This window comes from Nicotiana tabacum, chromosome 22 (genome assembly GCF_000715075.1).
Source record: "Nicotiana tabacum cultivar K326 chromosome 22, ASM71507v2, whole genome shotgun sequence".
NCBI lineage: Eukaryota > Viridiplantae > Streptophyta > Magnoliopsida > Solanales > Solanaceae > Nicotiana > Nicotiana tabacum.
Window position 1 is genome coordinate 77,445,391 of NC_134101.1, and position 15,685 is coordinate 77,461,075.

At 38.6% G+C, this 15,685-nt stretch overlaps 1 long non-coding RNA gene across 1 annotated transcript; it reads right to left on the reverse strand.

Moving 5' to 3' along the window:
- Window positions 1-624: 624 nt before the first annotated feature.
- LOC107829905 (uncharacterized) lies at window positions 625-9,032 on the reverse strand. Its single transcript, XR_001658034.2, has 2 exons — window positions 8,369-9,032; window positions 625-904 (listed from the first exon to the last, which is right to left on the reverse strand). It is a non-coding gene; the product is annotated as an uncharacterized LOC107829905 (long non-coding RNA).
- Between the last annotated feature and the right edge of the window lie 6,653 nt (window positions 9,033-15,685).

Consider the following 15,685-nt stretch of genomic DNA (forward strand, 5'->3'; position numbering starts at 1 on the left):
AATGCATTCAATCAAGGATGGCGATACCACAATATTGACAAGAATCCCACCAAATTCGAAAATATCAAATCTCAACCGTAGGCAACAGCAACACTGGGACAAAATGACAGAACACCCCTCCACAAGGCGACAGTAATAGCCCACTCGAATACGCATAGAGAAACATCCTGCACCATATCTGCAGTACCATTACAGCTCCTCGATGCCTAATTGATAACAAGCGCTCAACATTGTATAAGAATGAGTAGAAACGAAATAAAGGCATAAGCTTCAATGGAATCAAATCGCATGACAAGGAATCAAGAAGGGAAGTACTCCTAACATCCCTGTAGCCTCTCGAAGATAAGTACATACGTCTCCGTACCGATCAACAAGACTCTACTAGACTCGCTCATGACTCCTGAAACCCAAGTGAAGCTAGCGCTATGATACCAAGCTATCTCGACCAAAAATCTACTATAGGCCGTGATGGCGCCCAACGTTGCTGTTAGGCAAGCGAACGGTGAACCATCTAAATAATTATCCATTTTTAATTTTTAAAAATTAGTAATTTCATAAAATAAATAGAATAAAATGTGGCATTCATAGGAACCTTTGCTTTTCTTTACCAAGTTTCGAATGTAAATAAATCATAATGTGAAATGATAATAATAACGTGAACTACAATAATGAACATCCACTAGGAACCCCCAAAATCCGGTGTCACAAGTGCATGAGCATCTACTAGGAAGTACAATAACAATACAACATCTGTCTGGAATACAAGATAGATATGATAAAGTAAACAATTATGATGGAAACTCTGTGTGTTGCGAATCATAGCATGGAAATGCAACTCACCATAAAGTCCCCTCAACAGCTGCACTTATGCGCCCAAATAGACACCAAATGAACCTGTCAGATCCTGCACATTTAGTGCAGAAGTACAACATGAGTACGTAAATCAATGTGTACCCAGTAAGTATCTAGCCTAACCACGAAGAGGCAGTGATGAGGGGTCGACATTGACACTTACTAGTGGTCCAGTAAATCAAATATAGATAAGTAGAGAAGTATGAAACATGGTAAGTAAACAATGAGTACGGATGTAGGCAAATAATATGATCTACACCTGAAAAGTGAATGCAAAGTCCTCAAATACTGGATACCTCTCAAATGGAGTACGTAATGGTCAACACCAAATCAACGGTCACATCTCAAGTTTGGAAAACTTATGCGTACGCAGACTTCTTATCAAGTATTTCGCACGATTCTGCCGAGGCGAGCGGCCCGATCCCATAAGAGTGTTTCATAGAAATGTCGAGGCGAACGGACGATCCCATAAGAGTGTGATGCATAATCCTACCGAAGCGATCGACTTGGTCCCATAATAGTGTGATACATAGCCATGCCAAGGAGAACAACCTGATCCCATAAGAGTGTGATACATAATCCTGTCGAGACGAACAATCCTATCCCATAAGAATATGTTACTTTGCCAAGATGAACGACCCGATCCCATTAGAATAAGAAGCTTTAACAGGTCCATGACCCCACTCACGAATATATGTGTGAGTTTTGAAATTTTAAGGAAACCTTTTGATGAATACGCACAACGCGGAAGAAATTCGTAATGGAAGCACAATTTCTACGGCTAATCAAGTAGCTCATCAAATGACTAAAATAGTGAGTCCATTACTCTATGCGAGTCTAGTCTATGGTCATAATGCGACTCAGAGTAAGTAAACATGTAAGAATAACTCAAATAGTACAACTAAAGCATGTCATGAATCTAAGTCTACTCGGACATAATAAGAAATTCTAACATATGCACGGACACTCATCACTTCATACGTGCGTAGATCCCACAACCTGTAGCATATAATAAGAATAACACCTACGGGGTAAATACCCCCTCACAAGGTTAGGCAGGAGACTTACCTCGCTCTAAAGTTCCATAATTGGCTCCAACGCCTCTCTAGCACCTCAAACAAATGCCCATCGATCAGAAAATAGTCAAACAATCATGAACACCAATAAAAATATACTTAAACACTCATAATTAATTAATTTATAAAAATTCCCAACTTCGCTAGAAAAGTCAGCAAAGTTAACCCCTGGCCCACGTGCTCGGTTTTCTAAAATCTTCAAAGAAAAACACTACCCATAACATCACGAACTCAAATATATAATTTATTCACAATTCCATGTCCAATTTCGTGGTCAAAATTCAAAAATACTGAATTTTAGGTTTTTTCCCAAATACCACAATTTCTACAAAATTTCATGTTTAAATCCTCGTAGAACCCATGTAATTAACTAAAAATATGTGGAAATTACTTACCTTGCCATAGATGATAAAAATCTCCTCTTCAAGCGCTCCAAAATTGCCCATACAAGTGAAAATGAGAGAAAAATGAACCACATCCCGTATAAAATCAAGTCTGCCCAGGCCTACTCTTCTTCGCGATTGGTGAAAAAGCCTCGTGATCGCGAAGGCTAACTCCTCCCAGCTGCCCAACTACTCTTCGCGTTCGCGACCACCTAATCGCATTCGCGATGCCCCGCTGACCCTGCTCTTTGCGTCCCCGCTTCACCCCTCGCATTCGCGAAGGCCTTCTACCTCGCAGCCACCCAGCTCCCAGCCTTCTTCGCGTTCGCGAAGCAGGACAAGGTCCTTCTCCGCGTTCGCGTGAGCCTCCTCGCGTTAGCGAAGAGAAAAATAAGGGCCCTTCATCAGCCTTCTTCGCGATCGCGGGACTATCTTAGCGATCGCGAAGCACACCAGCACACCAACAACATCAAAGCATCGAAACTTGGTCCGAAACCACCCCGAATCACACCCAAGGCCCCGTCCAATCACACCAACAAGTCCCAATACCCTGTCCAAACTTATCCAAAGGCTAGAAACGCCACGAATAATATCAAAATCATAAATCGACGATCAAAATATTTCTTTCAATTTTCAAACATTTAAACTTTGACGAACGCACCCGAACCATATCAAAACATTCCAGAATGATGTCAAACTCTACGTACAAATCATAAATCACGTTACGAACCTATTCCAAGGCTCGGTATCCCAAATGAATATCGATAATGCCAAAGTCTACTTCAAACCAAACATAGGAAATTCTAAAACCTTCAAAATGCCAGCTTTCCATAATAAGCCCGAAACTCAACCCGAACATACATCTAAGTCCGAAATCATCATACAGACCTATTGGAACCTTCAAATTTTGATTCCGAGGCAGTTTATCCAAAAGTCAAACCTTGGTCATCCCTTCCAACTTAAAGCTTTCGAATTAAGAATTTTTCTTCCAAATCAACTCCGAACTTCCCGAATTTCAATTTCGACCACACGTATAAGTCATAAAACATGAAGTGAAGCTATTGAAGACCTCAAACTGCTGAACGATGAACTAGAGATCAAAACGACCGGTTGGGTTATTACAGGGGCCCTGTTCCGACCATAGTACATCCATCAATAAAGGCCTATAGACATATCCTGTCAGTTAATGTAGTATGTTGGGCTTGTAGGCCTTGTATTTATTTATTTTTGGTTTGTCAGTTGAACTTTTTATGACAGTCTTGCCGGCCCAACTTTATATTGATGTTCAGTTAGAGCTAGTCTCCATTTAGTTTTATATTTTGTTTCACAAATTGTCCTACAATGTGGCCTTATGGCCAAAGTATCACATTGTATGTCTAGAGACCCTTAGTCTCAGGTTGGTATGCTCGGTCAAGTGAGGCACCGGGTGCCGGTCTCGCTTCCCAGGTTTGGGGCGTGACAAATTTAGTATCCGAGCAGTTCTATCCTACAGAGTCTACAAGCCGTGTCTAATAGAGCCTTGTTTATAGATGTGTTGTGCACCACATTATATAAACAGGAAGATACAAGACATTTAGGAGTCTGTTTCCCTTTTTTTCAAATCTAAATCGTGCCATAGAGTTAAGTCATAAGAGTTTGAGGCAGGACTTATGTTTGTTAATGATATAGAGATGCTTGCAATTAGAAAAATTATAGCTAGCTAGAGGGATGGTACAACAATAGGTAAGGGCACTAATAGAGAGAGACTTCTTGACGACGTGGCCCTGTTTGAGGCCCTATCAGATTGTGCACACCAGATGTGCGAATTTCCAGCTTAATACCCTAAGATGGGAATATTAAACACACCTCGTGAATAGAAAGCCATGGGAGTATCTGAAGGTAAAAGTATAAGTTTCAATAGGTAATAGAAGCTAGGTGAAGTAGGGTACGAGGTACCCAGTTAGTGAAGATTATCAGTATTTACAATTCATGCAGAGAAATATAAGAATTCTGAGTTACCTTCAAGAGTAATTTAGGTATGTACAACTGGCCACACCCATCTCAGTTATGCCCTATATGAGCTAAACAGATATAATTTAAGAGAATGATGGGATATTAGGATGTAGCTGGGTTAGAGTAACCCAAAATGTTGGATGGATTGTTAGCGTTAGATGACATTTCCAAAGGATATTGTAAACATGATAATAGTTTTCTTTTTGATACACCCAGGTGGTGCACTCTAGAATAGTACAGTCCTATATGAATTCCAGAATGTTCAGAAAATTGAGAAGATATGCATTGGCATCCTAGGATGGATAAATATTTACCTTAGTATGACTTCCGTCCCTAGTAAAGAGAGAATATTAGTTGACTCGAAGAGCCAGTGAGATTGAGCAAGGGGAGCTAAAGTGAAAGAATGTTTCGTTGAAGTTTTCAGAATAAGGTAATAGACAAAAATATTAGCAGGTGAATAAAAAAAGAGTAATTAAATCATTTGGAGTAAGATGTGATAATTGGGTGATAATAGTAAATAAAAAATATGACAGGATGATATAGTCTATAGTCAAGTGCCGGAAAAGACAAGAGAAGACACGCCTTAAGACAATAAAAGAGTATAAGCCATAAAGTCATATCCTCATTTCGAGAAAAGAGTTAATGACTCCAACGTGATTACCAGAAGGAAAATTTAGACCCCGGAGTAATAGATTTCAGTATGGGCTAGTGAACAAGATAAACTGAACATGAATTAGGGATCAGAAGATGTGATAATAGTCGACATTAAGAGAATCTCCGCGTTCCGGCAATAATAGAATGGATAACAGAAGAATAACCTTTAAAGGTCATTCAAGAAGGCGCTTCCCTAAAACAAGCAATGCGAGCAGAGTTAAGCTTAAGGGACTAAGTGTGCCAGTTACACTAGGTGTCACGCTCGTGCACAAGAAATTTAGTTATCCTTGGTACAAAAGGTTACCGCGAGGCGAGTAAGAGTCAGTAAAGATGTGAAAAGGCGCCAAAGATGAGGAGGTAAAACATTTATAGGTAAATCTTCATAGTATTAAATGTTAGTACGCCCCTAAAGAAGGGAAGATAGTATGATATAGTATTAAGTCGGAGTTAAGTACTTCAGGTAACTATCGAATAGTAAAGGAAGAATGCAGTAAAAAGGTGAATGGGGTGAGATTGCATTTATTCAGATCCTACAAATATGTTATGACTCTAGAATATTCTGCAAACACGGCATTGGGGAGAGGCAGTAAGGGTTCCCGCCTAGGATGTTATTGATTAATAAGTGTGAATGAACACTTGATACATAAGGAGCCAGTGTGAGAGGTAAGTTAAGACAAAAAAAAAATTACCCAAGAGAGGTTACACAAAATATAGATATGAGCATTGACCGATGAGTGGTTAATTGATTTAGGAAAAGCCTAGTTATGGCTAGACAAAAGGTCTAAGATAAATTAGCAGATCATGAAAGACAAATGAAGTGAAACCCAACATAGGAAATTTAGTCTCGTAGATACAAGATGGTAATCTTGGAGAAATATTCAGATAGGAGCCGGGGTAGTTAAAGGTACCGTATAAGTGTTATGAAAATAAAGAGAGTGTCAATGGGTAGACAGTCAAAATTTCAGTTTAGAAGTAACCCTACGAGCATATGGGTGCGGAGGTAAGTAACTAAGGATAATTATAGTTGAGTAAGAACATAAAAAATTCCATCGGATATAAAATGTAATAAGCTCGCAGCTTTACAAGAGTCAGAGGGTCTCCCCTAAGTACTACAACAAAAGACTAGCTAAGGAAATAAGGAAGAAGGCTTCAACCTAAGCATAGTAACTTGAAGAAGAAATGGTCTTGTACTAATAGTCTCGCTGCAACATTGTATGCACTCCGTAAGAAAGTGGCACCTATAGTGGCTAATGAACGGGATGTAAAAATCAAAAGTGATATTTGAAATCATACGAGTTACAGGAAATTTCAATATTTGTGAGCACTAAGATAAGCCAAGTATTTATGCAGCAAGTGGCAGAACGACCAGAAAAAGTAATTGCTTATGTTTAAAGACAACTGAGACGGAACGAAAGGAAATCTATGATGCTAGCAAGTTAAAGGATGGTCATGGGTAGTATAAATAGATATGTGTAGGTTGCAAGATAAAGTATGGTAGAGTGACAAGGTTTTAGGTAGATAGGAGTAAGGATAAGGAAAGGTGATTAAGAAGATGACAAGAATAGTTAGGTCCTCGGGATTAAGCCCATTAAATAAGAGAGCTGATGGTTTCTGTAAGTTATAGAAAGCTCAGTATAGCCTGAACAAACTCGAAGGAGTCTAAGACTAAGAGAATTTAGAAGAGATGAAATGCTGCCTTGGTAGTAAAATATCATATGGAATTAGAGTACCCCCCATAAGATGAACCACGTTGGGATGCTATGAAATACGTTTATGGAAGTATAATATCATCCCTAGGTGGATCAGGTAAATCACTTCAGATGTTCCCGATGAGACGCGAGCCCTAGTGACACAGTATTACGTAAGAGATTTCAAGTTATCAGTGGTAGATTATAGATCAACATTAAGGTGAATCAATAATATATGGATAAAAGTTCCAAATTATGAGAGGAGATTAGGATGTCATTCAAAGAACAACAACAGAAGCATCGAATTTTGGAATATCCAGATAACCAATATCTAAGAACTACTGAAAAATCAAATTCCAATCCTAAAGCTGCAAAGCTGACCAGAAACTCTATCTCTACTGATACTGGGCAAAATGCCACAGGGACAAAATAAAGTACCATTGACTGGGTTCAAAGGAGCTTTGGAATGCATAAGGAAACACTTAATGTGACCCTCAATCACTCATGTCAGGAAATACCATCTCAGACATTTGTGGAATCACCTAATTTAAATGGAAAAACTACAAGCTCTATACAACTAGGGAGAGATGAAGTAAGTTCAGAGGTACATACAAGACTAAGACTTGATGATCAAAGAGTTAATTCAATGCCAGCATAGGTTAATACAGAGGTATCTAGGAAGGCTTTGGACAACAACAAAACTGGGGAACTAGTAGCCAACGTTGAAGGTGCAATGGTAATATTACCAGACAAGGAGCAGGTCAGTACTGCTGATGCAGAGACAGATCACTGTCACACCCCTTTTTATTCACCTTAACCCTCTTTAAAAGATAAAAAGTGATTTTAAAGCTCAAAGGATTCCAATTTGAAAAATGACAAAAGATGTGTTAAAAAGGATTTCTTAGAGTCACCACTTGACATTTGATTTTGATGTGTCAAGTCACCGTTTTTAAAAATAATAATTTTTTCCTTTAAAATACATTTAGACTCTTAAACAAATTCTGTACCAGAGATTCTAAGTAAGGGGGTTCATTTGACTGGGGAAGAAGGTGTTAGGCATTCCCCAAATCCCGTGAAGCTCACGTCACAGTTGCATACATGATCTAGTTGGATTTAAAGGCTACTCTAATTGAGGTTAAATACACAAAAATAAAATAGACATAAAAAGGTTCGAGGTTGTCCCCACCTAATAAAGGAAGATAAAATAAAAATAAAAATAAAAATAATAATACTACAATCTTATATTACGCCTCCTCAATGTCGTCCCATCTTTGGCCTCCAATTACTTGATACTACGGGGTATTTCCCGGATAAAATAATAACTAAGGGACTACGTCTAACCTCAATAAATAAATAAACAACCTAACATTTGGCTACCCAAGTGTTGACGGCCTAACATGCTCCTAGCGATCGAATTAATAAAGCAAAATAAAGAACTAAAAAGAATCATCTAAAGCTCAAATTATTAGAATCGGTCAGTTCTCTGCCATAACCATTTTTCCTTAAGAAGTTCAAATATGTTTTTGCTCTTTAAATCTGACAGACTCCCACGGCCCATTTATCATTATAACCTATGAATAAGACCTATTTTCATTATCTAAACTTTGTTTAACAATGAATAACTCCCATCTTCCCAAACTAAAGTAAATACATCAACTTAATCACATCACCCAAAAATCATATGCCAAACAAACGAAATGTAATAAAAAATTTAGGGATGGACCTCAGTTGATATTATTAAACACAGAACCCGACAAGATGGACGAGCTTAGACCGGATCCTTGCACGCCACCTCGGACGGACCTCGACTCTTTACCGATGATTGAAACGGATGACTGCTGCCACCGAAATTTCCGCCGGGAAAACTGGGTTCATCGGCAAGATGAAGTTGATAGCAGAAACTCGATTTTATGTGGTTTTCAAGGTGTTTGAAGGTTGTTTCGATGGAGGCAGTGACTGGTTTTAGAACTTATTTAAAGTGGTAAATTTACATAGTATGTTAAGAGTGGTATTGGCTCATTTTTTGAATGATAGGCATGATATGGGTGTTGTTAATTCATGAAAAATGGAAGATCCCCAGACTCGGACGTTTGGTGAAAGGTTTTATGATGCAGGAATTAATTTCTTCTCATAATCTCTCCTCTTTTTTTCTCTGTCCGTTCCCCTCACTCTCACTCCTTAAAATCCTCTCTCCCCGTCAAAAGTGTTGCCCCCACTCAAACTCTCTCTCCCGAAAATCCTCTCCTCCCCTTAAAGTCTTGTCCCCACTTCCTCTCTCTTCGCTTTCCGTTCCCTCTCTGTGTGTGAATATTCCCCGTTTCTTTTTGAAATTCTTGGGCAAGAAGAAAGAAAAATGGATGAAAATGTGTGGACCCCTCTGCCATGTGATTGTGTGTGCTTTTGTGCGTATGAGTGAATTGTGAGATTGTGCAAAGGAGTTTGTTATCCAATTTTGTCTTTTTGTGAGGGTTCCACATATAAAGAGTAAAAATAATTTTTCTTTCATTAATTAATTCCCCTACTTTTCCTTTTGATATAGGAAAGAAACGTGAGTGTGACTCCAAAACAGTTTCCTTCCTCTTTCTCTTTTGAAAACCAAAAATAGGAAGATTTAGACTAAACTATTGAATCATAATGCCATAAAATCCTAAAGAAAACGTGACTTTATTTGGAATTTTCATTTTTATGAGAAGTAACATGAACTAAATTAACTAAAACAAAGAATGATATTTTTGTAGTTTTCATTTTTAGGGAAAATGAAGGAAAAAGGTCAAAAATAGGCAAAGTACCAATTTTAGAACCAAAAGAAACATCTAAGCGCTTAAAATGGATAAAATTTCGGGGAGGGTAAAAAATTACATGTCTACAACTGCCTCTCTTTGGCTAGAAACACGAAGTATTTTTTAGACAAAGAAAAGACAAGACAAGTTCTTGACCCGACCTTTATTTAAAAGAGAATAAAACTAAAAGAAAGGAGAATGTGACCGAGCCCTGGTATCTGAGCTGCCTACATATCCTTTGTTATAAAGGAATCACGCCACGTGTATTTTAGAAGTAAGAAGAGTGTAGAAAGATACTGAGGTGGGGAGTCGAGTGAAGTGCCGTCAAGGTTCCGGTCTGCTGTTCCTGTCTTTACATCAAAATAAAACCAAATAAGATAAACTTTACAAGAAAAACTAGAAAATTCTATCTACTCTTCTATCTAGAATCTTTTCGTGGTCTTGTTATGCATATGAAAATGTTGACTCACGTTCTCAAGGCGAGCTTCTACTACTTTCAATTTGAATTGACCCTATTCTTCAGGCGGGATCCTGATGCTTCTTTCTTGAACTTGGAAATTAAAAATTGACACTAATTTTCAGGTTGTTTCTTGTTACCCGAACTTGAATGCAACATGAAACTTGACCCTATTCTTCAGGCGGGCTCCTGCTGTTTGAACTGGAAGTAGACTCGAGCTTGAAACCGATTTTTGAAGTAAATACCCTCATTCTCTAGGTAGGCTCCAGCTATCGACTTGAAACTTGAAATAAAATCTAAACGGAATGCCCTAGTTCTCTAGGTGGGCACCTGCAATTACAGCGAAACAGACAAAACAAAGAAAATATTCTGCCCCAGTTTGTATCAGGAACATTTGTGAATGTTAGTTGAATGCCATTATCCAGGAGGGTCCTGAAAATTTAAAATTAAGTCTCATTATTGAGTAGGGTCCTTAAAATGTAAAACTAAATCCCATTATCTAGGAGGGTCCTGAAAACTTAAAACTAAATCCCATTATCCAGGAGGGTCCTAAAAACATTAAACTAAATCCCATTATCTGGAAGGGTCCTGAAAATTTAAAACTAAATCCCTTTATCCAGGAGGGTCCTGACAACTTAAAACTAAATCCCATTATCCAGGAGGGTTCTGAAAGCTTAAAATTAAATCCCATTATCCAGGAGGGTCCTGAAAGCTTAAAACTAAATCCCATTAGCCATGAGGGTCCTAAAAACTAAAAATTAAATCCCATTATCCAGGAGGGTCCTGAAAACTAAAAACTAAATCCCATTATCCAGGAGTGTCCTGAAAACTTGAAAACTAAATCCCATTATCCAGGAGGGTCCTGAAAACTTAAAACAAAATCCCATTATCTAGGAAGGTCCTGAAAGCTTAAAACTAAATTCCATTATCCAGGAGGGTCCTGAAAGCCTAAAACTAAATCCCATTATCCATGAGGGTCCTGAAAATTTAAAACTAAATCCCATTATCCAGGAGGGTCCTGAAAACTTTAAATTCCATTATCCAGGAGGGTCCTGAAAACTTTAAATCTCATTATCCAGGAGGGTCTTGAAAACTTAAAACTAAATCTCATTATCCAGGAGGGTCTTGAAAACTTAAAACTAAATCTCATTATCCAGGAGGGTCCTGAAAGTTTAAAACTAGATCCCATTATCCATGAGGGTCCTGAAAGCCTAAAACTAAATCCCATTATCTAGGAGGGTCTTGAAAACTTAAAACTAAATCTCATTATCCAGGAGGGTCATGAAAACTTAAAACTAAATCCCATTATCCATGAGGGTCCTGAAAACTAAAAACTAAATCCCATTATCCAGGAGGGTCCTGAAAATTTAAAACTAAATCACATTATCCAGGAGGGTCCTGAAAACTTGAAAACTAAATCCCATTATCCAGGAGGGTCCTGAAAACTAAAAACAAAATTCCATTATCCTGGAAGGTCCTGAAAGCTTAAAACTAAATCACATTATCTAGGAGGGTCCTGAAAGCCTAAAACTAAATCTCATTATCCAGGAGGGTCCTAAAAATTTAAAACTAAATCCCATTATCTAGGAGGGTCCTGAAAACTTAAAACTAAATCCCATTATCCAGGAGGGTCCTGAAAGCTTAAAATTAAATCTCATTATCCATGAGGGTCCTAAAAGCTTAAAACTAACTCCTATTATCTAGGAGGGTCCTGAAAGCTTAAAACTAAATCCCATTATCCAGGAGGGTCATGAAAGCTTAAAACTAAATCCCATTATCCAGGAGGGTCCTGAAAACTTAAAACTAAATTACATTATTCAGGAAGGTCCTGAAGAATAAAAAATGAACTTACTTGAAACATGTTTTCCTCATGGAGGATCTCTATAGAACGAACAAAATTTCTTGCCCCTATTTCAAACAAAGAAAATCTTGTTAGTTTGACAATGTGGTGGTTAGTTTGTGGCATCATTGCTGAAGGTATCTGCTTCTGCCACTGCCATGCTTCATTCTGATTAGTTGCTTTGGGCTAACAAGGAATTGTTTAACGTTCTAATCGAACTTCAACCACAAAAACCTATGAATGACCCGAATCCTTTACACTCAGTTGTTGCATTGTTTTTTCATTCTGATAATTGCTGAATCTTTGTATTTTCTCAAAATTTAAGAATAACTTGATTCCTTGAACTTCAGCTATTACCATATTGCTCATTCTGAATCATGTCACTGGTGATGTGCTAGCTTTGCCTTGTGCAATCAAGAAGTCGGTAGTAGACTTTGAAGTTCTTTCTTGCTTGCTTTAACAAGACTCACTTGAAAGAGACACAAAGAAACAGAACCAAAAGATCAAAGTGAAGTGTTTTTTGGCAAAAAGGAACAAAAGGAAAGGTTTGAACAAATATGACTATTTGGAGAAGAGGGAAAAGAGATTTATCTGAGTGAAGATGCCGGCTCCAATGATCATGACATGCATTTCGGATTGATCAACCTAATCCGTCCAACGAATCACACTTCAATTTGCATCATGCTTTCATACTTCGAAGACGAGTTTTCAATGATCAAATTTCTCTGTAAAGTCATAAACCTCATTCGACTTGTAGTGCCCCGAAGGATTTTCACCAACAAGCCTCTCTCATTTTTTCATCTCACAACTCACTGTCGCCTTACGGTGCCCGCGAGGGTTTTCACCAATAAGACTCTCTCATTTTATTCATTTTTGTTCCCATGAAAAAAGTGCCTCTCATGATGTAAGAAACTCATACCTCTATCTCACGCTTGACTTGGCATCCTCAAAGATTGGTCGGAAGGTCTTTCTTTGGACCGTAATGTGGGATTTTGGTCAAGGTTAGGAAGAAAGGATGACATGAAAGCTCAAAATAATTTAAGATGAAAGGGTTTAAAATTACAACTTTTGGAATAAGATCTTTTTCCAAAACTAAAACTTCTGCCCCGGTTTCTTTTAGTTTGGAGAATTTCTGATTTTTATTTTGATGGGACCGAACCTCAGAGTAAGGCTGCCTACGTATCTTTAAAAGGAATCAGGTCAAATGTAGTTCCAACCTTCCTTCTTTTTTTCCCTTTCTTCTTCTTCTTCTTCTTCTTCTTCTTCTTCTTCTTCTTCTTCTTCTTCTTATTTTCTTTTCTTCCTTTTTTTTCTTTTCTTTTCTATTTTCTAACTCTACTTCTGATTCCAAAAGAGGGTTATGAAAGAAAATAAAATAAGGCTCAAACGTGGTAACAAAGGATAAAAGTATTTGGATAGAAGAATAAAATGCCTTCGCCATACCAAACTTTGAAAATTTTAAGTACAAAACATGTGATTAAAGATGAGCTAAGAAATCATACATAGTATCTTTTGACTGCATCAGAATTGATAGCCATTTCCATAACTTTTTCTTCTATGTCTGTTAAATACAAAGCACCATTGGGCAACACTCTTGTCACGGTGAACGACCCCTTATTGTTGTATGCTCTTGACATTCTTTTCTAATACAATTGACCATGACACACTGCTGCCAATATTCTCTCATCAATCAAACTCAGCTGCTCTATCCGGGTTTTAACCTACTCATCATCATCAATTTCAACTTCAGCGACAATTTAAAGGGACGAGGTCTCAACCTCTTTTTTCCCCTCAAATACTGCTTCTTTATCATATTCAACTTCTTGGTTCATTATTTCAAGACTAGACTGGCTTTTAAGATTTGGCTAAAAATTCCTCATGCATGTCATGTCATTGGAACCAACATAAAAAGAACTACACAAAAGAAAAAAGAAAATGAAACACACATTAGGAATAACGGAAAACAAAAAACTGCATTTCATCGAGAATAAATGGATAAAAGGGTTTGAATATCAAAATAAGCAAAAGTAAAATATGGGTTACAACCCTGAACTAACCCAGATAATAGAAGGAAAAACAAAGCAAACTACCAAAACACCTTCCTAGTGGGGAGAGGAGTAGCTTCCCAATTGCTAAGTTTCGCATTCGGTCCAACATGCTGCACATCTGTGTTGCTAGAACCTTCCCCAATTTCAACCATATCAACCTCAGCAAATAGACTTTGCGAGCTCTTGATCAGCTCTTCACCACCTTCAATTACTGGTTTCGGGACTGATTATATTGAAAGTTTTGTAACCCCCGACTTGATAAAAGACTTAGATATGTGCGGGACAGGCTTGGTAGAATTCCCAGACTTTCCATCCTTACGAACCATTTCAATCATGTGTATCTCTGCATGGGCTGGAAAAGGATTCTGGTTGATGTTTGGCGCATTCGAGCTTTGTACTACAATTTGATTTGTATCAATGAGATCTTGGATTGCTCTTTTCAAATGCCAACATTTCTCTATGTCGTGCCCCGAGGCATCAGAACAATATGCGCACCTCAGAGAATAATCAAGGTTCTTTGGGGTGGATTTGGTATCTTTGCCTCAATTTGCCTTAGCACGTCCAATTTCCTCAACCTTTGAAACAAACTGGCTTTGGACTCTCCCAGATGGGTGAAGGTTTCTTTCCATTGATGACTCTCTCTTTTATACTCCAGCCTTGGTTGAATTTTCGGACCAGTAGGATTTTGGTAGGGTTGTAGGGGTGAATAAGGGTTTTGTGGAGCTGGCGCACACCACTGCGGGTAAGGATGAGGTTGGGCATATGATTGTGCATGATGAACATGGTATGGGGGAGGTCGAATTACGTATTGAGGATCTGGTGGTGGGAAATAATGTTGGAGTGGATTATATGGGGCTTGGGTGTAGGTTTGTGGTTGGGGACGAGGCTGAGTGTACTAGTGAGGTAGACCCCTTGGACCACGTCGTGCTCGCGAAACAACCATAGCAACATCATCCATTCTCTTCTTACCCAACAAGCTTCCTGTGCCATTCTGAATTGCTTGTGTGTTTGCTTTCAAGGTGGAATAGCTCATGATCTTGCTCGACTTGAGTCCATATTCCACCATTTTCCCATCTTTAACACATCGTTAAAAGGCTTACCTATAGCTGAGATCAAGTGGCCAAAGTATGTAGGCTCTTATGCTTGAAGAAAGTACTTGACCATCTCGTCTTCTTCCATCGGAGGATTGACCCGGGAAGCTTGTTCCCTCCATCTGAGCCCGTATCTCCTAAAGCTTTCATTAGGCTTCTTTTCTATATTGGTAAAGGACATGCGATCTGGGACACTATCTATATTATACTGAAAGTGTCGGGCAAAGGCCTGAGCCATATCATCCCATGTATACCACCTGCTAGCATCTTGACAGGTGTACCATTCCAAGGCTTCCCCACTCAAACTCTGACTGAAATAGGCCATCAAAAGCTTGTCCTTCCCACCAGCGCCTCTCATCTTACTACAATAACCTCTCAAATGGGCCACGAGATCTCTATGTCCGTCATACAAATCAAACTTTGGCATTTTGAACCCGACGGGCAATTGAACGTCAAGGAACAAGCACAAGTTCTTGTAAGATACATTTACTTGGTTTCATATCCCTTGCATGTTCCTTACAGATTGCTCTAAACTCTTCATCTTCCTGAATATCTCATCTTTCTCCACATACTTAGCGGGCTTCTCGGTTTCAACAAGAGGCTCAAAGTGAGGGGTATAACAATAGGGATCCGGGACCTTGAAAGTTGGTTCTGGAGCATAGTATTGGGCATCGAGAAATTTGAACACGGGTTCACTAGAAGATCGATGGATGGTAGCTTGCGGAGGAGCTACAAGAACATGAGTGGATGTTAGAGTGTGATATGAGGTTGTTTTGGCTGGTGGAGCATGGGAAGGCTGGGAAGAGGTGCCAGGGTAGTTGTGA